Source organism: Podarcis muralis, chromosome 4, assembly GCF_964188315.1.
Source record: "Podarcis muralis chromosome 4, rPodMur119.hap1.1, whole genome shotgun sequence".
Taxonomy (NCBI): domain Eukaryota; kingdom Metazoa; phylum Chordata; class Lepidosauria; order Squamata; family Lacertidae; genus Podarcis; species Podarcis muralis.
Genome location: NC_135658.1, coordinates 32,574,272 through 32,599,030, shown reverse-complemented (window position 1 = coordinate 32,599,030; position 24,759 = coordinate 32,574,272). Strand labels below are relative to the sequence as shown.

The following is a 24,759-nucleotide window of genomic DNA, read 5'->3' as shown; positions in this document are numbered from 1 at the left end:
TATTCGTCTAAGTCCTACTCAGAGCTGACCTTTTAAAACTAATAGACCAAACTTAGTCATGTTTATTAATTTCAATGTGTCTACTCTGAGTTGTACTAGCATGGAATACCATCAGATAATCAGAGTAAAAACATTTAAACATTGGATAGCAATGAACTAAAATTAACTCAAAGTAGGCCCATGGATGCAGTTGGCACTGTGTGTTAAACCACAGAGCCTAGGACTTGCCGATCAGAAGGTCAGCGGTTCGAATCCCCGCAACGGGGTGAGCTCCCGTTGCTCGGTCCCTGCTCCTGCCAACCTAGCAGTTCGAAAGCATGTCAAAGTGCAAGTAGATAAATAGGTACCGCTCCGGCGGGAAGCTAAATGGCATTTCCATGTGCTGCTCTGGTTCGCCAGCTTAGTCATGCTAGCCACATGACCCGGAAGCTGTACACCAGCTCCCTCGGCCAGTAAAGCAAGATGAACACCACAACCCCAGTCGGTCACGACTGGACCTAATCGTCAGGGGTCCCTTTACCTTTACCTTTACTAGGCCCATGAATATAATGAACATTACTGTTAGGTCCATTGAGTCAACACATCTACTCTGAGTAAAGCTTAATTAAATACCACCCATTGGTTGCTGCCCAAATCCCTGGTGTGTGTATGTCTTTGCCTGGTGTTGAAACCATTACAAACTTGGTGCCAGACGGGCCTCCACTGGAAGGGAATTCTATTGATGAGGAAGGCTGCATTCCTTCAGGAGTAGCCTTCTGGGGGCCACATACTGTTTATGGGTGCAGCAAGGGCCAAAGTCTCATTTTTGTGTGTGATTCTCCTTCCCTCCCATCTGTCTCTCTCCTCTCTTGCCCAGTGGCGTAGCGTGGGTTGTCAGCACCCGGGGCAAGGCAAGTAATTTGCGCCCCCTAACCCGTGGATTTTCGCCCCCTAACCCGTGGATTTTCGCCCCCTAACCTGTGGATTTGCCCTAACCCCAGATGTTGCGGCCGGTGCGGCCGGCCCCCCCTGCACCCCCCACGCTACGCCACTGCTCTTGCCATCCACATGTTTTTAAGTCAAGGGCCACATTACACCAAGGGCTGCAGTTTGTCCACCCCTAACAGTTCAACAAATGCATGGCCTGTAATCCATTAACATCTACACCTGTGTAGCTGGAAAATTGTTTCACGGTTTTCATTTCTTATTTCCTAACTTCTAAAGGAATTTCTTGAGTGGCCAGTATGAAAATACATTCTTTGTTGCATCCATGCTGGCAGAACATAGAATTACATGCTCATTGAAATGAACTTCCAAATCCATGTTTTATATGTTAGTTGCCATGTCTGTACAACTATGGGGTGTTAGGAGAAGGGTAGGGCCCAACCTCTGGGGTAGTTTGTCTACCTTTGGTCCCCACCCTGCACTCAGCTCTCACCTGTGGCTCCTAGAAGCTATCAGCATGTGACAGTGACCACACCCTGGGAAATGACTTTAACTGGCTGGCTAAGCCAGATTAGGGTAGCTGATGGCTCTCAAACGCTCGGTGAGGACGCATGTGAGGACAGGCTCCTGCAGATTGAGCAAACAAGAACAATAGTGGGTCCAATGGCCAAGAAGACGGTTTCTGCATGTGTTGAGGAGGGGGCAGATGGGCTCATCAACTTGGGAAAGTAGCCCATCTAAGAGAAGGAAAACTCTGATCTTGAATCTTCACTGCTTTCCAGGATATATTTGGGAGAAGAAAAGGCTAAGGAGTAAACCCTACACAAATCCAGAGTAGAGTCCCTAAGATGGCTGGATGGCACCTTGTATGCCTCTGTCCAGCAATTCCTGCAGCCGAGATGGTGCCATATGTATTGCTCTGCTTTCCTTTGGATCATATTGGCGAGGCCGAGAAGGGGGTCTTGCTGTCTGCTAATGAGGCAATTTGGCTTCACCCCCCAGAGGCACACTCCAGTGTCTCTTCAGACAGATGGATGCAAACGACAAAAACAACAGGCAAGTTCCAGTGCTGGCCCTTTCAAGCTGACCTGCTTTCCTTGGGAAGGGGAAACTAACAAGATTTGTTACAGGAGGCATTTGCAAGGACAGGTGTATCAACATGACCATTAAAATGCTATGTCACACAGTAGAAAGTATTTGTTGACATGCCTAGCCATGGAAGCATGGAATTCATTTACCCCAGCTCTTTACAACACTGAAAGCAGTGAATACAGAACATTCTGCTCTTGACAACTGATGGACAGACAGCCTTTCGCAGTAGATTTGTCAGTCTTAGTATCAGGTGTTTTTTGGGTGTCTCTTTCCCCACAACAGCAGCAGAAATTGCCTGGGTTGGAATTTCACTCACTTTTCTCAGTGAAGAAGTGCTGCCTTGAGTTGGGCAGAAGTGGATGACACCAGCTAGGAATACATTGCAGAGGTAGGTACCACTGTTTCTGCACATAAACATGATTTATGTAGTGGAGAGCTTTGCATCTGCCCAGAGGAAACTGGTGTCTCATCTACTAACAATATTGATGCAGTAATTTAATAATAAGACTGCACTCAGCATGAACACACACAAAGCAAATCCATGGTGACAGAGAAAGAACTAACACACATAAAACCCATCTTGAAGCAGACTTATCTCTTCACGGGGCAGCTATATACAGTGGTACCTCAGGTTACAGACGCTTCAGGTTACAGACTCTGCTAACCAAGAAATAGTACCTGGGGTTAAGAACTTTGCTTCAGGATGAGAACAGAAATTGTGCAGTGGCGGCGCGGCGGCAGTGGGAGGCCCCATTAGCTAAAGTGGTACCTCAGGTTAAGAAAAGTTTCAGGTTAAGAACGGACCTCCAGAATGAATTAAGTTCTTAACCTGAGAGACCACTGTATATGCTTACTTATAAAGAATGTTGCCTCACTGAAGTAAGATACAGCACCCACCAAACCATGAGTTATAATTCAACATTAATGCAGATCTCCATATTAATAATTTGAATGCAGTAATTGTTATAATGTGTAAGGAGGTGATTCAGACACAAAATGCATCCCCTTGGGCATCCAACTGCATTTCTATTCACCTGAACTCCTTGTTCTCTGAATATTTCAGACATGCCTCATTTTATGCACCATCCTATTAGATGTGGTGGCAGTCACAAACAAGGTTAAGGAACCTGCAACATTTCTCATCAATGTGGGCTGGTCTCATGCCAGCTGCCTCCTATCCTCAACTGTAGATAGGAAACTGGTCATGCCTATTAAAGCTTGAGCTACAATATATGACAGAGGAATCATAAAAGTATAGAAAGCTGGCATAAATTACCCCTATTCCAAATTCTGTTCAGGAGTGGGGCTACTGCCATAGGAATCTGCAGAGGGGAAACAAGTCTTTAAAAGAGATTTTGACTTATACCACCCTTTCTGCCAGTATAAATTCTGCCAGGTTCCAAGGTCATGAGATCAAGCTGGATAGAGTTAGAATCCACTGTAAGTGCCCCTGGCCCACTCCTAGTCCTGCTACTCCTCTGAAACTTCCTGCCACCAAGGCTTATGCCAGCCTAAGATTCACAAGTCTTAGCTCAGCCAGCTGAGCCCTGGCCGACCCAGGCTGAAAGAGTTATGCCAGCATATCTCTGGCTGAGCTGGAGATCTGCAGCTCATCTGGTAGTTCTTTGGTTTGGATTGCTCCTTCAGTCTCTAAGGCTGCAATTCTATGTGCAGCTGCTTCTGAGTAACACTGATTGAATACTGTGAGATTTGTTTATTTTTATGTGGTTATTTATAAAATGTAGTTATTTACTTATGCAGCTCTCATATCAGGCCAGCGTACATCAAAATAAAAACACAAAAAGCAGTACAAGGCAATCATTAAAATGGCTGTCTAGTCTTTTTTTAAAAAATCAACAACAATAACTTCTGTATAAACATGCATAGGATTGTGCCACAGGGTGCCACAATTCCCTTTTTCTTTCCATTTTGCTCCAGCAGATTAACATGGCTAGAACATAATGAAAAATTGTAATTTTAAGAACTCAAAATACTTAAAAAATGAAATGAGGAATACAAGGGAAGAAGGGCTGAGTAATTAATTATAGCTCTGTAGCCATAGAGCCATAAAGATACAATCAAATGATATGAAACAGAATAGGTGTTTGGATGAAGGGAGCTGAATAACAGTCAAAGAGCTGAACACAGGAAAATAGCAAAATAATGGATGGTACTTCTGCTGCCCCCCACCCCCAATGCTCATTCCATTTCCAAGTCCCACAGTCTCTTCTGGAAGCTTACCCTTTGACTGAAGACGAACAGTTTGAACACAAACCATTCAGTAAGGTTGTCATACTGATACACACTATTGTGCCAGATCTGTCCCTGGTGTATCTGTGGCTTAGCTAATGGAGCTGCAAAAGAAGCTGATGAGACCCAGTGACCTTACTAGCATTTCCAGGGGCAGGTTTCTTTTGTGTGCTTTATCATAAGGAAGATGGTGGTGGTGGGGATAGTTTGATACATTTTTGGCAGCAGGTACACTCACTTCAGGATTCTTTCCATTAATTCAGCTTTTTTCAACAAACAAACCAAACTCCGATGCTGCAGCATTCTTTTTAAAATGGCTTAAATAAAAAAATTTTTTAAAAAAGAAATTCCAGATTGTAACCTAGAATAAAAGAGATTGTCAGACATTTTCTAGCTTTACTGTGATTTATTTTGGAAGGCAGGGACATTCAAAGCACAAGATGCTTACACATGCAGAAATCTTATCTACTGGGCACCCTTTCTGTATTATAAAAGGTAAAGGTACCCCTGCCCGTTCGGGCCAGTCTTGCCAGACTCTAGGGTTGTGTGCTCATCTCACTCTATAGGCCGGGAGCCAGCACTGTCCACAGACACTTCTGGGTCACATGGCCAGCGTGACAAGCTGCATCTGGCGAGCCAGCGCAGCACACAGAACGCCGTTTACCTTCCCGCCAGTAAGCGGTCCCTATTTATCTACTAGCACCCGGAGGTGCTTTCGAACTGCTATGTTGGCAGGCGCTGGGACCGAACGACGGGAGCGCATCCCGCCGCGGGGATTCGAACCGCCGACCATGCGATCGGCAAGTCCTAGGCGCTGAGGTTTTACCCACAGCGCCACCCGCGTCCCTTTTTTCTGTATTATAAACAAGGCTAAATAAGAAGTGCAAGGCAGAAGTGTGCATCAGCTCTGTGTGTGGCCAAACAGGCAAATTGGGGTCTTTCCCAGCCTCCCAAGTAAAAATGTGATGTCATTAACCCACGTGCCACCCCCCATTGGATCAGCATCTCCACAAATTTTTGTGTCAGTTTGTTTGGCAAGGTAATTTAGGTTTGGGAAGGCTTAGGCAGGATACCCTTGGAAGATTCTCTTTTGCGAGTGGGCCCACCTTCTCATTACCATGTCTGCTGCTCATTCCCTTGCCCTCTCCATTAGGGCCTAGTTCACACAACCACCATGGAAAGTGGAAAATATTGCTTCATCTTCTCATTCCATTCATTGTTTGGAGAGGGCAGGTGAACGAGCAGCAGCGGCAAAAAGGAAGGACACCAGGGCCAAGAAGTCCAGGGATCAGTGTTGGGCCCTTCACAGGGTGCAGTTCTCAGCAAGTGCCTGCTAATGATGATCCCTGATATTGACCCTGCCAATCACCATTGAAGGAATCCTGACAAATCCTAGGGGAAATGGGAATGTCCTCCCAAATTACCTCAGCCACAAGGGAAAGGAGGTTGGGTGGGTGATAGTTATCTCCCACAACCAAACCCCAGAACCAAAACATCCCTCCCACAACCTTAGCTTAGAGAGGACGCTCCTCTCCATATCTCCACCTCCACCCAAAATCTGTAATTTTCCACAAAAAGGAGACTTAATTTGAGCCAAATTGCAACATGGCTGTCATCCCAGCAATTGTTTTCACACCAGGGCTTAGTTATGTGCAAAGATGGGCAGAGTGTTTTGAATGCTATTAATTACAAAAGCCCACATGCCTGCAGACATATGCATTCCCAGTTAAATGATCCCAGGCAGGTATGAATTTGAACACCTATCATTGTTCATTAATATTCAGCATAGCTGGGAAATAATGAAAAGTACATGGAGAGTTTGATATAAAAGCAGTGTCGATTCAGCACAGTGACAGTAATAAGATTCGGACTCTTTAAATTTCCCAAGCCATTTCTGCTGCTAAAGAGGTATACCCATGAAGTATAGCATCACCCATTACTTGGGACAGAACTAGCCAGATGTCAGATTGGCCTAAAGGCAGAATGAACTGCACCAATTTGCATCCGTTGAGGAGCAGGTTCATTTTATGAGGCTTTCTTTGAAATCCCAGAGGGCTCATCTACATCCCCCTGTGTGCCTATGTAGCTGCATGAAAACAGATACATCTATCTATGAATACACACAGACTGCATGGACATATGGTTTATGGAAACATTATGGGATATGGAATCTGTGATAATGGAAGGAAATACATTATCTGGTTAAAAGATTATATACAGTTGCAAACTAAGTAGTTGCAACAGGAGTGGAACACAGGCTCTCTGGGGGGAAGATACAGTAGAGTTCGCCATTCACTCACCAACAGTTACGGTACTTTCCTTTGACTGATATGTTTAAGTGGGCAATTTGATTCTCCAGGATTTGCTTCTCACAGTTTTGCAGAACTTCTCAGCATACAACACCATCTACTATTCTAGACCTGGATTGCAAACCTATGCAGCAGGGGGAAGCAGCCACTAATAATCTGGTCATGAGGTGCTGGGGGTGGGAAGCTGTGCATTTCATTAAGGGACTCTTAATTTAAGCATGGCACTGTGGGTTAAACCACAGAGCCTAGGAGACTTGCTGATCAGAAGCTTGGCAGTTTGAATCCCCACAACGGGGTGAACTCCCTTTGCTCGGTCCCTGCTCCTGCCAACCTAGCAGTTCAAAAGCATGTCAAAGTGCAAGTAGATAAACACCTCCAGCGGGAAGGTAAACGGCATTTCCGTGCGCTGCTCTGGTTTGCCAGAAGCGGCTTAGTCATGCTGGCCACATGAACCAGAAGCTGTATACCGGCTCCCTCGGCCAATAAAGCGAGATGAGCGCCGCAACCCCAGAGTCAACCACGACTGGACCTAATAGTCAGGGGTCCCTTTACCTTTACCTTTAATTTAAGCAATGACAGACAGAGGTTTTGAAAGCTTTTGCTGCTGTCAGTCACCCAGCAGCAGAGGCAACATCCACCCAGATATATGGAAAACAAGTTTCCTCATGCTGCAATGACTCTGGGCTCCTGTCTCTTGAAATGGCCAGCTGCAGAGTCAGGTAGGTAGGAACTGTTGCTGAAGGTCTACTTTCACCAATGATCTGACAGAGGGAAGAGAACAGCTGAGCTAAGCAGGGATGCAGTTTAAAGAGTGGGCAATGCCTGCCCGCTGCGTCCATTTCAGACCACATATAACTCTTTCTCAAAGGCACCTTTTTCTCCTTCAAGACCAGCACCAGGGCCTGATGGTGACCTTTAGCAAAATGCACCTATGCTGGTGAGCCTCACTGGGCTTAACTGGGGAGTGACTAGTATGCTCCAATGACTGCCATGCATACTGACATATGCAGCTTCCCAAGGGTACCAGGACCAATGCCTGATGCCCTCTGATAATTATGAGCTTTTTAAAAAGGTAACCACCACCAACAGCCTTAAAATACAATGCGTTTGGGGGTATTTAATTTTGAATATATGTAGGTGTAGGCCTTTGGGTCTTGTTTCACCTCCTTTTTATTGTCTTGTGCTTTTTATTGTGTGCTTTGTTTGGGGTATTTTGTGGAGGGGAGGAGGTGGTTGCTTATGGTCTATTATTACCAGCTGTAAATTATTGTTGTATTTTATTTTATTTGTATACCTTCTTGGGAGAGTTAAATAATTAAATATATTTAAATAAACGAAACAAATGAAGGACACACTGTCTTTAATTTGTCCCAACAACTGCCATCGTTTCTCATCATTGACCATGCTGGCTGAAGCTGATGGGAGTCCAACAACGTGGGCACCACGTTGACTACCTCTGGTTTACATTGACTGAAAGCCACTCCTCACAATTTGAAAATGATGTCTTTCCCATACAGGGGACTTTCAATAATGGAACCTAGGACCTTCTGTATGTAGAGGATCTTCTTCGTTACTGAGCTGTGGGTCTGCTGGGAGACTGTTTTAAATGTCCCATCTATGTGGTTGAGAGCCAATTACGTTGGCCTTTCTGGCCTTATTTTTGAGCAAAGCGATTAGAGGTATAGCTCAATGAACTGCAGCAAGTGGGACAGAACTATTCATACCCCCCAAGTTTCTTACTTTGCACTGAAAAAAAATGAAGAAGGGGTCATGCCATTTAATAGAGGGCATATATTTCCTTATCTTCACTTTGCACAAAAAATGTCTCTCACATTTAATATATTCTCACAGTGTAAAGTTAATAACCATCATGGCAGTGTGAGGGAATTTATGATGGTCTTTCCCCCTTTGTGAGTTCAGTTTAAGAGGACCAAGCTCAATAGAATGTTTGACCTCATTGCAAACTTATTGTCCATCAGTGCTTGGAGAGTGCTCCCTTAGTTCCATGTCTTGGTGGTGCAAACTCTCATTCAGGACAATGGAGAAGTCTGCTGGCTGATCAGGTTTGCAGGATAGACAAGGTAACAATGGAGCACTAATTTGCAGTGACCCTAAAGGTGGCCTCAGTGTAGATTTAGGAGTTACATAGATCTGTCATGGACACACGGCTTATGTTTACATGTAGAAGCCCAGTTTGTTCTGAAAATGATGACACATTTATGTGGGGTTTCTCATGTGTCAGTCTTAACTTTCTGCATCAGAGGAGCTGCTCTGTAATGTTGAAAACTGCCCTCTTCGAAGTCAGTGGAGTGTCATTGTCTATGAACTGGTGAAATGCACAGTATGAAACTCTCATCTTGTATCTATGGAGAAAATCTGGGTTGATACCACTGTTCAAACTTGGACTCAGTGGGTAGCCTTGAGATCCTCTCCAACCTTAAGTCAATGCTATCCATCTGTAAACTGAGAATAACAATAGCTTATGTCCCTGGATTGTTTCAAGAATGCATTAATCACCTTTGTGACAACTCTATGAATAGTAAGGGTTTTTAAATGCTCCTCAGACCTCCATACAGTATTAGAATTCCAGCCATGGGAGCTAAGAGCTATCCTTGGGATCTCCAAGTGCAACAGTTGATGTAAAGAAACCTGCTTGCATTAGATTTGACTTTATTTCTATATTTATATTGGAAAGGGTGTTTTTTTAATTTAAAAAGGCATGCCTTCAGAGTGTCATGGATTTAAAATAACACATGCTCTTGAAAGGGTTTGATATTGGCCAAATTATAATAATGAGATTCTTTATTGCTTTAGATTTTTCATGCAGATATTCAGAGTGGTTGTCATAATAAACTTTGCAAACTACAATTTCTGCAGTGTCATATGCAATAACTGATCAGTTATTGCATTTTATTGTTTTGTTAACTTGTATTTTGTTATTTGAAAGCTGCCTTGTGAATGTTTGTTAAAGTGAAAGGTTGAATGCATATATCTTACACTAGAAAGTTTAAGCAAATGAATAAAAGCCTGTACGTGTTTGGACAAAGAGCAAATATTTACGATCAGAATATAAACTTAGAATTTGGAGCAAGACTCCTACCGATCTTTAATTACAGCCAGCTCATGCCCTGTGAAGAAGCTGCTGCAGATACTTGCATTGATTTGTACACCTTTTCTACAGATTGCCCCTGCTTTGAAGTAAATTATGCATGAGATTAGCTCAAAATGTGCTCTTCAGGAAATGTTGATCCTCCATCATTCATCGTATAATCATCCTTACAGCCCTTTTGCTACTAATAGGTTACACTGGTTAAAATACTCTCATTAATAAGTATGCATGAGATTAGCTCAAAATATGCTCTTCAGGAAATGCTGATCCTCTATCATTCATTTCATGATCATCCTTACAGCCCCTTTGCCACGAAAATGTTATGCTTATTAATAATGTTGACCCTTCTTTGTTTATGCAATAGCTGTATTGACAACATCAAAAGGCATTGGTTGGTGTTTTGGTTTTTTCATTTCTCAACATTGCAAGGAAAACTTGCTGGAGTTCGATGCTGCATTTTCTGCAACTGACAACAGTTGCAGAATATGCTTGTTTAGGTGCCTTGATATAGCCCTATTTTAGAAGGTATTTAGCATCCATCATGTTAGCACCAAACAATGGGAAACACAAAGAAAAAAACCAGGAATCTTTTATCAGATCCAACCCTGGCAGAATGTGAAAGATGTCATTAACCCACCTGAAGGATAGCTCTGTGAAGCTTGGAAAGTTGAATAGGGACACCAGTAGGACTATATCTAATAAATGCACCACCTAATCTATTTTAAAACAGTGTTTGAGGTGAGAAAATTGTTTGTCTACATATGCATCCTATCTCCTTTTTGACACAATAACCTAGGAACTGGTACAATGAACAGCTATGTGTCTATGCAGGTACAATCAAAATTATTTGGTTGCAGGCAGTGAATGCAAAGGAATGAAATAAAATGAAACAGCTCCTCTGATAGAATTGTTTGCTTGGAGCTGGATGACATTATTATTCTAAGGTTTACAACATCTAGGTGCAAATATCAGTGCAGAGAATGGCACAACCTATCTGGCTTCTAAAGTATGATTTAAATCAGTTGGGATCTGTTTTCCCCAAGGCTGGAGGTATTTTAAATTTCCAAGCCAACAGGAGAGGCCATTTTACATGTTCGAAACTCAATGGAGTCCACTTTCATGTGTGAATTAATGTGCAGCCTACATATAAATTGGCTCTAGGTTTTTGCACGCAAGGTTGGAACAGTCTTATGTTCACTGTTTTAGTTTAGAGGTTCTCTTTGCTTTCAGACCGCAACAAAATGGAAAGGGTTTTGGTTCCTCTCAAGCTTTGACTTAACCAATTAGCCAAAAGTCCTGTTTTGACTGTGAGAACTAGTTATTACTAATAGCTGCCATTATGCTAGCTATTATGGATTACTAATTTTTACCTTTTCAGATTATGATAACACACTGAGAAGATATTTAAAACTGGTAGCAACTGCTAGTTAAATGCCTCTTTCAATATGTTATTTTAATATTAGAAAAAAATCAGTTCAACTTTCTATGTAGGGTAAGGTTCTGGGTCATTCCAATACTCAACACATTACACTCCCAGCTAATTGAAAAGAAGATCTAGAAGTCTAGGACAGCCAACTATAAACCACAAAAAGAAAAACCTTGTAATCTTCTCCTGTGAAATGTGATATCCATGAATTACACTATGAATCTGAAAATCAGTTTACTTGGAAACAAACTTTTTGCTGTTTCTACAGCTACAGAGCTATAAAATGAAACTAGCAGGGCTCCTGCTGAAAAGGAAGGAGACACTTAGGGAAAAAAACAATGTTAATTAGCACCTTTGCACACAGGGGAAAAACAGAACAATTTTCTTTAAATCTGTATCCACCTTTAGAACCATTAAACAATTTCTTTTTTTCAAGCCATCATCATTAAATTTGTCTATCCTCTTCTAAATCCATCTCAATCAGTGCTGGCAATTTCCTCTAAATTAATACACCAAACCACCCCCCTGCTGAGCAAAACAGCTTTGCTTTGCAGGTAGGCCTCACTGTAGAATGTATAAAGACAGTGTCAGACTCATCCCTGTCTTTATTGTGAGTCTGATGGAGAACTGAATTAGTCTGAACAAAAGCATTTCAAGGCATCTCAGAAATACCCCGGGTGTACAGCCTGGGCAAACAAGCTGTATCCTCCCTTTCAAGCTCCAGTTACCCCACACCTAGTGGTGGGCTGATGCCATACCCAGATTCCACTGTGGTTCTCTTCTCCCTGGCAGGGAAGAGGGGAAGTGACTGTCCTGAGAAGGCAGGAGGACATGGATGTGACCCTGGACTCTTGTTTATTAATTAATTTATATATTATTTTATGCCAATTACCGCTTGATACCAAAATAGGCTTCCTTCGTGTGTGTTGGCTTACTAAATCAGGGCTTCTGTAATACATTTTGATAGACCACAAACCATCCCCATTTGTGTGTTGAACCATTCAAAACTTACAAGAGGTTTCTTGACAGTCTTAATGAGTTTCTCTGTGACTTCCTTTACCACATCCTTCATTAGACAACTGTCTAATGTGCAGTGTGTTAAATCCTTTGACATCAAATGACATTGGGATTCTTTTTTTTTTATACTCACAAATGCTGATTGAAGTATCGGTTTTCCAAACACCAAGACTCATATTTGCTAAACAAGAGCATCTCAAATATAGACAGGGATAGGAGAAGAACAACTAATGGCACAATTCTCCTTGAGCACAGGTAGTTAAGGTCACGGTAAACATGTATCTTTTTATTCTCCAGCAAATCAATCTCTGGATCATTTTATTTATTATTTTTCAAGTCTTACTATTTATTCAGTTCGGAACATTAGGGAGTGGGCTTTATTCACAGTACCTACTAGCCTTGATGCTGATGTTCTGTCTCCACAGCTGGAGGCAATAATGCTTCTAAATGCCAGTTGCTGGAAACCACAGGAAAGGGGTGGTGATGCTTTTGTGCTCAGGTCCTGCTGGCAGGATTCCCAGAGGCATCTGGTTGGCCACTGTGAGCACAGGATGCTGGATGTGATCCAACAGGCTCTTCCAACAGAGCCAGTGTGATGTAGTGGTTAAGAGCAGTGGACTCGTAATCTGGTGAACCAGGTTCGCTTCCCCGCTCCTCCACATGCAGCTGCTGGGTGACTTTGGGCTAGTCACACTTCTGTGAAGTCTCTCAGCCTCACTCACCTCACAGAGTGTTTGTTGTGGGGGAGGAAGTGAAATGAGAATGTTAACTGCTTTGAGACTCCTTAGGGTAGTGATAAAGCGGGATATCAAATCCAAACGCTGCTTCTCCATATGTTCTAATATATGCCAGTGTCAATACATGATGCTAACTGTCTTAGAGCTCAGGTGGAAAGAGCCCTGTATGTACTTCCCAAACTGCAGCCGGCCTAGATGTCTGTCTCCTGCGCTTGTTCTCCTCAAATCCATTTTTACTGAAAACAATTAATCATCTGTGAGTGTCACGGTAAATCTGTGCACCTCAACGTATGGCGAAGGGCAGTTTGGGATGACACCGTTTTCAAAGCAAGAGTTATTCACTGCTCTTGGTCTTACCATAGGAAAAGGCCTGCTCTGCTCAGTGGTCAGCTTGATTCCTGAGCTCAGCAGTCAGCAGGACGATTCGCTTCTGATTTACAGCTTCCCTGGGCTGCCAGCTCATAATAGAATGAGGACTAATATGCAGGCGATGGCTGAAGGATGGCAGCAGATATTACAGGCTATTTGCAGCAAACTTGTAATGTGTTTTTGGTGACACATTCCCACCAGGGGGTGCATCAGCATATTGTGTATCAGCTGGAGGTTGCAGCATATATTCTAAGTTTTTGAGGTGACAATGGAATGAATGACCACATGGAGGTCTGAAGCTGAATGAAGTGGTTTGTTTTCTAACCAAGTAATTAAGGCTGCCACTGCAGCTTTTAAATCTGAATGCAGTGATGTATTGCTTTAATTCTAACACTGTTAAAGAACATGAGGGTATTACACCGTTCTGGTGTGCAGTGCTTCCTCACCTACCAGAATTCAAACTCAAGCCAGTGGCAGCTGGTGAGGTAGAAGGCAGGGAGCCCACTATTAGTCTGAGCCACTGCCAAGGACAGAGATAACTAACTCTAGTTTTTGAGTATTCATATTCCCTGCAGAGTTCTACAATGGCAACACTGAGGCCAAGGAGAAGACAGCTGACATGCTGTGCTATCTCCTGAACTGGTCGTGAGAAATTGGGCGGGTGCGAGCTGGCTGAGAGCAGATTGAGATTGGTGAGGTGGTGCCCTGTTATGTACTGAAGTTCTCACCCTGGGCCAGCAGGGGGATACTGTAGATAGTTTTCACTCAGGTCCATGTCAGTTATTTTAGGCGGGAAACCCTGGGTTGTTGTTGCTACAATGTTGACAGCTGGCTGCCTATAAAAGCAGGCTGGCTGAGCTGTTTGCTGTTCAGTTTCTGTTCCAGCTTACAAAATAAAGAGCTGCTTTGGAGAAATCGCTGTGTCGTCTGCCATGTCTACCCACTATTCAACATGCCCCATTCACCTTGATGGACCAGCCTCAACTGGCTCAAGAGATGCAGACATACACCCTTACACCACCCCACCTCTTCTGATTTGTATTTCAGATTTTGTGCAAATATAAAGCTCTTTATATGGGTAAAGCTATCACCATTCTGATTTAACCCTCCACTTGTGACATGACCACTGCTCCACTGTCTTATAATAAAATTTAGCTGGATAGCCCTTTAAGGGAGCTCTGCAATGAACAAGATGGTAAGTGCCCACAAAATGGTCTCCTTAGCAAGGACTCTATTTTTTCAGAGATTCTTCTTTATACAGCTGATACCATCCTGCTACCTTCTATCACTTTAAAGATTCTTATGAAGTGGTTTGGAATTGGAGACTGGGGCAAAACTGGTGGTGTGCAGTTCTAACAGGAGCTCAGTAGCAGGGGAGAGTGGATAAGGTGGAACTCAGGTGAATTTTCCTGGTTGTTATATGTGACAATGGAGTTTGTGAGGGGATGAGATCCTGATCTAACTTCTATTACTATATATTTCCTCTCTCCCACATTCACTGTTTGGGGTTCTAACTGAGATGATAGATATTCAAAGCACAGAATAGTGGTACACACACACACACTGTCCTAATCTAGGCAAAACTGGATTAATGGTGGTTGGCAGGTCCTTAAGCTTTGAAAGAATGGGTTCCTTAGTCACTGATGGCATCTGACCATTTTACATCACTTTGGTTAACTGCTTTTGGGACGTTCATGGATCCACTCAATTTACTTGCAGGTTTAATTGTCAGCTGGTAAGAAAAGTGACCTCTTTATTCAGATTCAGACCTGACCATGCTCTGGCAGCCATGTTCTGTATTCAGACCACCCTGGTGGCTCTTTCTGATACACCTCCTGGTGGAAATGTGCCACCAAAAACACATCATGCAAGTGCTCAAGGTCGCTTTGTATTGTTTCTTCTGCAAGAAGGTTCATAAAATACAGTCTGTTCTGTACACTAGATTTTCTTTTCTCTTGGGGATATCTAAGAACATTAATTTGTCTGAACATATGACCAGACCTTCATATACCTTCCCAGTTTTGTGAAAATGTGTTATAAAGCACTAGTGTATATATCTGGATAACGTTTTCTTCAAAATTATATACTATACTGGATTTTATTTCCATACAGAATCTCTATTCTTTTTATGGCCTGCTGAGATTCCAACTTCTCTTTGAATCTGTATTTGTTACCTTTTCTTGTCCGATACTTGTCACTTGTCACCCATTTATCAAGTAAGTGATGCTCATTTTCTCAGGCATGCAATAGGGCAAGAAAATCTTGCAAGTGAGGAAAGAAAATATAGCTATTTTTATAGTCAAATTTCTTAACCATTAAAAAGAATAAATGTCTTATCTGCTGGCCCAGATTTTAAATGCAATGGGGGGGGGGGGAATGGATGCGCCAAAGTTACTGGTGACACTTGTCAGAGAAAGTTTACAGACTGCATGCTGCACGCTGAACTATTGTTAAAACCTGTAGGCAAGGTGACTATTAAAAGGAATTGTTCTGCTTCAAAGGTCTCCAGGAAGAATGCCATCTCCTTTGGTGTTCTATCTCTCCAGCAGCTTTCGATGTCATGGTGAGGCTTTGATTTAACACTCTCTTAATTCTCACATTGTGCCTCACTCAACTTTGAAAAAACTTTCAGGGTTTCTTTTCTCAGCACTAGACTCTTCTTTCAGACACCGAAACACAATTTTAATTGCATTTATTCACAATGCCAACACTGGGGGCGGCCATAGTCTATGTTGTGGCCCTTTCAATGACATGCCACCTAGATAACTTCCCTTTCCATAAGATGATTTCGTAAGGCTGTGAAATCCTTCCATCTTGAATATTTTATATGGAATGCCTCCAAGTGATCTCAGTCTTCCAGGACAATCAGGTATCCAAAGCATGCTAAGATGTTTTCTTAATTGTGTTTGGATGTGTGGTAACTTCATGTTTGCAGTTGATACTAAGTTATAACTATTGCAATTCATGGGGTGGGAAATAAAAAGAAATTGCCTCTGGAGCCTGGTTGAGGGGCAGAAATCCCCTTGAAATTTTTCATGTGAGATGTTGTACTCACTTTGATTGAGTTTATGAAGAGGATTTTCCCCACCCCCTGTTCTGTAGTTTTTTTTAAAAAAGGTTACAGCTCTCATTGGTTTAGGAACATAGGAAGTTGTATTATACTTATTCCATCGAGCTCAGTACTGGGTAGACTGATTGGCATCAGCTCTCTGTATTTCAGACATGCCAAATATGTCCTCTGATACTGCGTTTTGTCCCCGTCACATTGTCTTTTTCTTTCTTTGCCTTTTATAAAAGCATCATGAATTCTCAAGCCCAGCTGGTGTCCTTCCCTCCTGCCTTTCTATACAATTAAAAAAGGACCCTTGTGGCTCTCCATAATTTCCTTGTGAGCCCTCTGTTTCCTGGAGTGCTCATAAAAAAACCCAAAACCTTTCCATCCAGAAAGCACTGTTGCTGTGTGCAGCCCTTGTACCCCTCTGCTCAGTCATGGGTTGCTCACCCCTGGCTTGAAAGCAGGAGAGAGAGAAAATGGGCAATGCTCTTCCACTTTCCAAAGGTTTGCCATATTCTGGGCAAAGTGGCTCTTTCTCCTGCTACTTTACTTGGGTCTGAGCAACCAAGTGGATGAGACCCTTTCAGCCATAGGAAAACACAAACCACTTCATAAGAATGGTACCACAGGGGCTAGTTGGAAGGCTGCTGCTTGAAGCACTTATAAATGCAAATAGGGAGATTATAGGGGTTCCACTTGCATACAGGTCCTCCAGTGGATGTCGACTCTAGGATATTACTCTGGCGTTATTTAAATTTTACACTGGAATTGTTTTCTGATCTACAGAATATTAATTTGTCTGGGCTTTCCCCAGGCATCTGTATGAAAAACCAGTTCATCTTCAACCAACACCCCTGCCACATCCTACACCTTTACCCTGCTCTCCATCATGCCCTTCCCTCTTCACCAGTTGCAAGTGTCTGGGAATTTGCCAAGTCACTTCACAGCGAGCTCTTGAAACCTGCACAGTATTATTTGTGCCATATGCATTATATCCAGTTGATGAGCTCAAAGAGAATCGAAGAAGTGGGTGAATGGCTAAGGCACAAGTCAGCAAATTAAAGTTATGAGTTAGATGCAAGATGTGCTGCTTTAGAATACCATGGAGTATGATTTCCATTTTACAGATGAATAAATATGATGGTGTGTCAAAGGCAAAGATGGGAATAAAACTCAGGAGTCATTACTCATATAGTCTAGTGGTTTGACAAAGGCCACCCTGATTTCAGGTTCTAACAATAGCTCATTATAAACACATCTTTTTATAAAGTCCTCTGAGATCCTGATATGAAAAGAGCAGAGGTGGGTTTTAGAATATGAAGCAAACACTTTCTGCATTGTTCATCTAATCACACATTATTGACTTTATGCTCTTTATATTATTGGCTTATTTGTGAGCAGTATCTTTTACTTTTTACTGTTAATGAAGAGCCTAGAAACCTATAGAGGCAGTCTATTTCTCGCACATTTACAGAGCACAAGAACTTCTGGACCCTCTAAATATAATGATCGGCAGTGCAATAATATGCATGCTTACTCAGAAGTAAGCCTTATTGACTTCAATGTGACTTACTCCCAGGTAAGATGAATATGGATTGCAGCCTTACTCTGCCATTAGTTTCAGTTGGTCAAGATGATAAGGGGCATATGTATCATTAAGGTCAGGGAAGTACTCTGTCCTGAAAGCTTGCTCATGTGCCATTCCTTTCATTCTCAAATAACACATCACCTTGTTCACGAAAACAGGCCACTCATATTAATTGAAAAGGGGGAGGGGATGAGTGGTCAATTGCACTATATAAATAAGTTGTGGGCAGTTCTTCAGATGATATGGAAAAAGAATGAGATGTCTTCTTCTCACAGGCAAATCTATGAACTTCTGTAACAATAGCAGAACATTTGTAAAGTTAAGATAACCATGATGTTCTTTTAGTGGAAAAAGAAAAGAAATACTCCACTTGAAAAGGTCTAGTATTCAGTCCAACTTTCTTTGCAGCATACAGCTGCTCTATTTCGTTGCCTGTTTTATTTGGCCTTGTTTCAATAGCACAGGAAGAACAGCAGGAACTTAAATTATATGTACTGCAAAAGCTTTAGCAAAATAATATCTTCTGTTCTTTGGAGTAAATTATTTTGGGTTAGCTTCAGCAACATTAATGTTATAATCCTATATAAAAGTAATTCATTTCCCCATCACTTTCCTTGTTGCAAAAGTCCAATTTTAGGGGGGAAGAGGGTTTGTTGCATAAGAGTGCCCAACTGTGGACCCTGAAATTGCTGGTATATGATTGAATCCCACCTGCAAATCCAGGCACTATTGGACTGAGTTAAAATGACTGATTGAGTGCAAGCTCATGACTTTCTGCATACTCTGAACAGCTTGAAAAATACAAAAGCCATAAAATGAAATATGAAAATATAAAACCTAAAACATTTTTTCCTATCAGTGGTCTTATCTGACTTCTTGAATGCTTCTTTCTTGGAACCTGGTTTAAAGTAACTTATATCACCACTTTACAAATGTCATGAATTTTCTACCAGATATCCCAAACACATATGCATAGAAAGAAGTCACAAATATTTGTTAATCACTTTGGAATAAATGAAATGAAATGAACGAACAAATAACAGATTATTTCAACAGACTGTTCTTATAAACATCTCTGTGCTTCCAATCACAAAGTTCCAGGTGGAAATATGTGACAATGTTTTTTCTAATACTACTTAATAACTGTAATGGAAACTATATGTAGAATATTACTTTAGTCTGAAGCAGACATGATGGTGATGAAGTATTAAATAATAGTAATGGAGGCCCCTCAACTATTGGTCTTTGGGTCAAAAGAAGAAAGGGAAACAAGGCAATAGTGCAAGAGAAAGAAATGCAAGTTTTCAGAACTGCACAGGAATAAGTCTGTCATGGCTCTGTACACTTTTGAAGTCTTCACTTAACAATCTCTGGGTGGCAGCACCAGGGTGATTTATTTCTGTAAAGTATACTCTAGGGTGAAGGATAAAGCAGTTGCTATTCAGAAGATGGAGGGGGAGAGAGGATTTTACGAACTGCTGAAACTCTTTCCCCAAGAAAAGTGTCCTCAGCGTTCCTCTCCAACCTTTTTGCATTACAACCGGGGGCTGGAGAGAGAATTAAATTCAGTTCACATTTGAAGATGAATCAACACAAGCCATACTTTCCAAAACAATATGCAAACTGAAACACAGGGTGTTTTTTTTGAAAAAAAATTGCACTTCTCTGAATTTTGTAAAGTGCTTTTCCAGCCAAGTAATGCAGCCAAAATTAATATGCTATGGTAAAGTGTGCATAAAAATGCATATATTAGTGAAAACAGCATGGAAAATACATCATAGCAGGGAAATTCACAAAAAATGTGTACATAATAGAAGAATTTCACACTAAAATGCTGATGAATTTTCAGGAGGAATTCTAATAATAATTGCAAACTGGTGTTGAAAAAAATGACAAGTGGGTTGTCATAGGGTTTTGTCCTGAGCGTGGTGTTATTCAACATATTTATAAATGACTTTGATGAAGGAATAGAGGAGGTACCCATCAAATTTGTAGATATAAACTGGGAGAGGTAGCTAGTATCTCAGAGGATAGAATCAGAATTCAAGATGACCTTAACAGATTGGAGAACTGGACCAAATTAACAAAATAAATTTCAGTAGGGACAAATGTAAGTTTCTACACTTAGGCAGGAATAAAGGTAAAGGTACCCCTGCCTGTACGGGCCAGTCTTGTCAGACTCTGGGGTTGTGCGCCCATCTCACTCTATAGGCCGGGGGCCAGCGCTGTCCGGAGACACTTCCGGGTCACGTGACCAGCGTGACAAATTGCATCTGGCGAGCCAGCGCAGCACACGGAACGCCATTTACCTTCCCGCTGGTAAGCGGTCCCTATTTATCTACTTGCACCCGGGGGTGCTTTCGAACTGCTAGGTTGGCAGGCGCTGGGACCGAGCAGCGGGAGCGCACCCCGCCACGGGGATTCGAACCGCCAACCTTTCGATCGGCAAGCCCTAGGCACTGAGGCTTTTACCCACAGCGCCACCCAGGAATAATTAGGTGCAAAAATATAGGATGGGGGACACCTGGCTTGGCATGTAAAAAGCATTTAGGGGTTTTAGTAGATGGTTCAGGGCCACAATACCTCAAGGACCACTTCTCCCCATATGAACTGACCTGGACCCTGCAATCATCATCTGAGGCTCTTCTTCATGTGCTCCCTTCATGAGAGATCTGGAGGGTGGCAGCAGGAGAACAGGCCTTTCCTCTAGAACCAGACCTTTGAACTTTAACTATCTTTTAGAAGTGGGTGGGATGTTTTTAATGCATTTATTTTCCCTCTTGGTTTTAATGTATCTATGTGCATGCACAAGGGAAGGGCGGATGTCTATTTGTATGCAAGACATTTTGGGTTGCCTTGGACAAGATAAAGTGACTAACAAATTCAGTAAATAAATAAATGAACCACAAGCTTAACATGAGCGATACAGTGTGATGCAGATGCTGAAGCTGTTCTAGGCTGCATCAACAGAAGTATAATGTCCAGATCAAGGAAAGTAATAGTACCACTTGGTCAGCCCTAACCTGCAGTACTGTGTCCAGATATGGTCATCACAGTTTAAGAAGGATATTGAGAAGCTGGAAAGAGTGCAGAGGGCAACCAAGATGAAAAAGCAAGCCTTATGATGAACAGTTGAGGGAATGGGTATATTTCTCTTAGAGAAAAGGAGACAGATGTTTTATGATAGCTATTTTCAAATATCACATGGGTGATGGAGCAAGTGTTTTCTGTTGCTCCAGAGGGTAGGACCCAAACCAATGGATTCAAATTATAAGAAAGGAGATGCTAACTAAACATTTGGAAGAGCTTTTGGACACTAAGAGCTGTTCAACAGTGGACCATACTACAGTTTACAGATTACAGCTTAAAAAGGAAAGGAAAGGAAAACACTGGAAATTATCAGAGAAACCGCCAAAATTTCATCCAAAGAAAAGTTCAAGGTGAATTTGAAGGCTCATGCAATGGCATTATTTACTTCCAGAGAAAACACACCCAAACCAGCCAATTGTTTTATTCTGTAAAGGCAGCACACTGAGTGTATGAAATAATGTGGACAGGAGGAAGGTGCTTTAACAAACATACTTCAGTATCCCCCTTCATTCAGCCTTTCCTGCTTTTTGTGTTGTTCTGGGAGGGCCCCCTCTGGAGTCCCAGGCGGGGGCATCAACATCCTTTCCTTTGATTGCTTAGCAACAGGGTTTAAGTGTCCGGAGCAATGGTGCTACATGCAGAGTGTCAAAGCATTATAGAACTACATCTGTGCTTCCTACTCTAACTTCCTTCAGAAAAGTCCTATTGACTTACTTTTTTAACACAAATGAAAGCTAAGTGCCTGTGGCCCTTGGAAGCCTTGTCCCCCCCCCCCCAATTGTACCCCTTCTATGCATGGTAAGACAATATTTCTAGTGAGCTTTCCATTATGATTCCAAGATAAATTTTGTGGCAGTGATTGAATCACAGGGAAAAGAAGGACCCAGAAGCTTCTACCACATACTTTTAGCAGAGTATTGGTGAGTGCATTATTCACCCCTTTTCTATGCAATACTCCCCCATGCCCCCCTCACACTCATCACTCTAGGAGGACAGTTGGATCTATGTCTCTCTATGGCTCTGTTTACTCAGCTTGTCTGCCTATTTCACTTTCCTGGCAATACTTGAATTGCAGAGGGGTCCTGCCCCCTTTATCAAGGTAACAGGAAGATCTGAGTTAGCTAAAATGGGGAGAAGTCATTGGTGGGACTTATGGATTTTGGTAAGCTCCCCTCCCTATCCTTTTCAGCTGCTTTTTCCTCGACGCTCAAAGCTAATTTTCTCTTAGTTATCACACCTAATCTCTTAAAAATACACTGTCATCATGTTTGTTGTATCATTTTGTTGTTGTTGCATGGAGTAAATTGGTCAGAATGCTGTAGTATGTGATTCTAGCTGTTTGCTACTTTTATTTTACACAGAAAAGTCAATAATCTTAAAAAATTAAATCATTTTCATCAAAGGCACTAGTCCTGTTGACCCTTTGGCTTTCTGGAATAATGGCTTTATATGTTAGTTATCTTATAATCATATTATATAGCTGGATACTGCCTTTCATCTGTTCCATGGCAATGAATGGTAACAATTCACAAAAAACTATCAGCAAAAAATGAATACCGATCCGTTGCCATCTACATGCTATGAATTCTCATAGCTGTTTACTCAAGAGAATGAAGGTCAGCCACTGAATTGTTTTCTGTTTAGTCAATATTGTCCCATGTGTTTGTGCTGCCCTGTTTTTTGGAGAGATTTGTCTCATTGAAAACCAAATCCTTACATCAGGATGTCAGCCATGAGCCTAGCTTGCAATAACTGGAAGTGTTCATTTTCTTGGCTTGGAACTTATATTATCATTCTCAGCCTTCTTAAAGCCCACAAGATCTTATTAAGAAAACACTGAGGGACATAGGAAGCAGTATGAATGGACAATGAGTGTTCTCATGAAAGTTGGACAAACATTGCAAAGCAATGTCTCAATTTTTGAGCAACTGTGGTTGCTTTTCAATCCATTTTATAAACTCCTCCCATAAATTTTCTTGGAATGTTTCTTAGCATGAATGTTCATGGGAACTTTTATTTTTTTAAAGTATTGCAGTATTTTGGCAAGTATGCACACATAAAGTTTATATACGTCTGAGTCTATTCTCAAACTGGGAGATGCAATGCTCATTCAAACAGGAACTCAGTGGTAACCATGGGACTTATCCTGACCAGCTAAAACTCAGCCAAAAAGTAACACACCATAAGTTAAAGGTGTAAAACGATTTAAATAAAAAGCAAATTGCAGAAATGTATGCACTATCCCCAAACCAGAGATGCAAATTTTCTATATGTCTTTTGATGATGATTAGAATTCAAGATGGATGGATATCATCATTAGATGCTTTAGCCACTTTCTCAGGCTCATGTGCTACTGCAGAGGTTTCAAGCTGTGCATTTCCATCATGCCTTTTCTTCACTACCATTTTGTACATGATGGTACAGGTGCCAGAGATCAGCGCCAGAAGCAATGAGAATTGTTCTTGCAGAAGGTTACTGTTTAAAGAAATACAGGCATTATGCATGTAGTTTGGCTGCAGACTTCCATCTGGCATCTGGCTGGTCACTGTAAGAACAGTATGCTGGACCAGATAGGATTTTGGCCTGACCCAGCAAGGCCAATGTTGTTATATGGAATTCGCAGAACAATAGACGAGAGCTGGAGCAGTCCTATACTATTGGAATCAAAGTCTTACCTGGGTTCTCTTCTATTGCCATAATTCTGCTTTCTGAATACCGCACTTCTTTTTCACTTTCAGTATACAACATATGATATCAACCAAGTCTACAAACGCCAACCAATTCCTTGAAAAAACATTTCAGTAGCACTTTTCCAATTTAGAGTTGGGAGGACTGTAGATAATCAGGGCTAAGATTCAGAGAACAGGCAAAAAACGATTAACAGACAGGTCTGATCTGTACCAGCAGATGCCCCAATATTTATGGGATGTGAAATGAGGGATACAGATAGGACTGAAGGTGTTATAAGTCTCCCACTAAGAATACAGAATATTGCTGTTGGGAAGAGCAGCAAAAGAGGCTTGAGCCCAGGAGTCAGCCTCTTTTCTTTGGCCTTAGGCCCACCCCTCCTCCCTGGCCGAGGGCGGGTCAAAGGCCAGCTCAGGCAGGTGGGTGGCACCCGCCCAGGTGAGCCTCGCTTGGTGCCGCAAACCCTGCCCACCTGTGGGGAAGGGAGGGCGGATATTGCTGTTGGGTACTCCAAGTCAAAGAATTTAAGCAAGTCATCAGATATTTAAAGAAGAGCTGGTGAATGTGCAAAGGTGTTAATTTCAGGAAATGAATATGAAAGGCACAAGAGCACAGGAACCTGCCTTCTATAAGCTAACATAATTTATGTATCTAGCTCAGTGGTGTCTTCTCTAAGGGCAGCTGCTCTCCACGGTTTCACTGGCTCCTTCTCACCAGAGAAGTTAGAGACCGCACTGGGGTCTTCTACATGCAGTGTGAAATCCATCCATCAGTATATAAACTGACGCTTGCTATCAGCAACTCTGACAGGTGTTGCTGCTCAAAGATGTTAGATATATTTCATAAATTGTTATTGCTCAACTTTTTCTATTTTGACTGGAATTGGGGACAAATTGTGGCGATAAATAATATAACCATTCCCCCCCCCCCTTGGAAAGGGTAGAAATACAAAACTAGAAAATCCAGATGATCTCATAATTGGTTATTGATGAGTGCCCAGGGCAGTTGTGACTGTTTTCACTGATAGAAAACTCTCTTATAGCATATGATGCCAACATTGATCTACTTTACTAACACAGAGGAACATTCTTCCAACACAAGACCC

The 24,759-nt window shown here is 42.0% G+C and overlaps 1 protein-coding gene across 3 annotated transcripts in view; it reads right to left on the bottom strand.

Moving 5' to 3' along the window:
• The window catches only part of LSAMP (limbic system associated membrane protein), a 1,415,745-nt gene that overhangs the window by 99,144 nt on the left and 1,291,842 nt on the right, over positions 1-24,759 (bottom strand). The window lies entirely within an intron of this gene.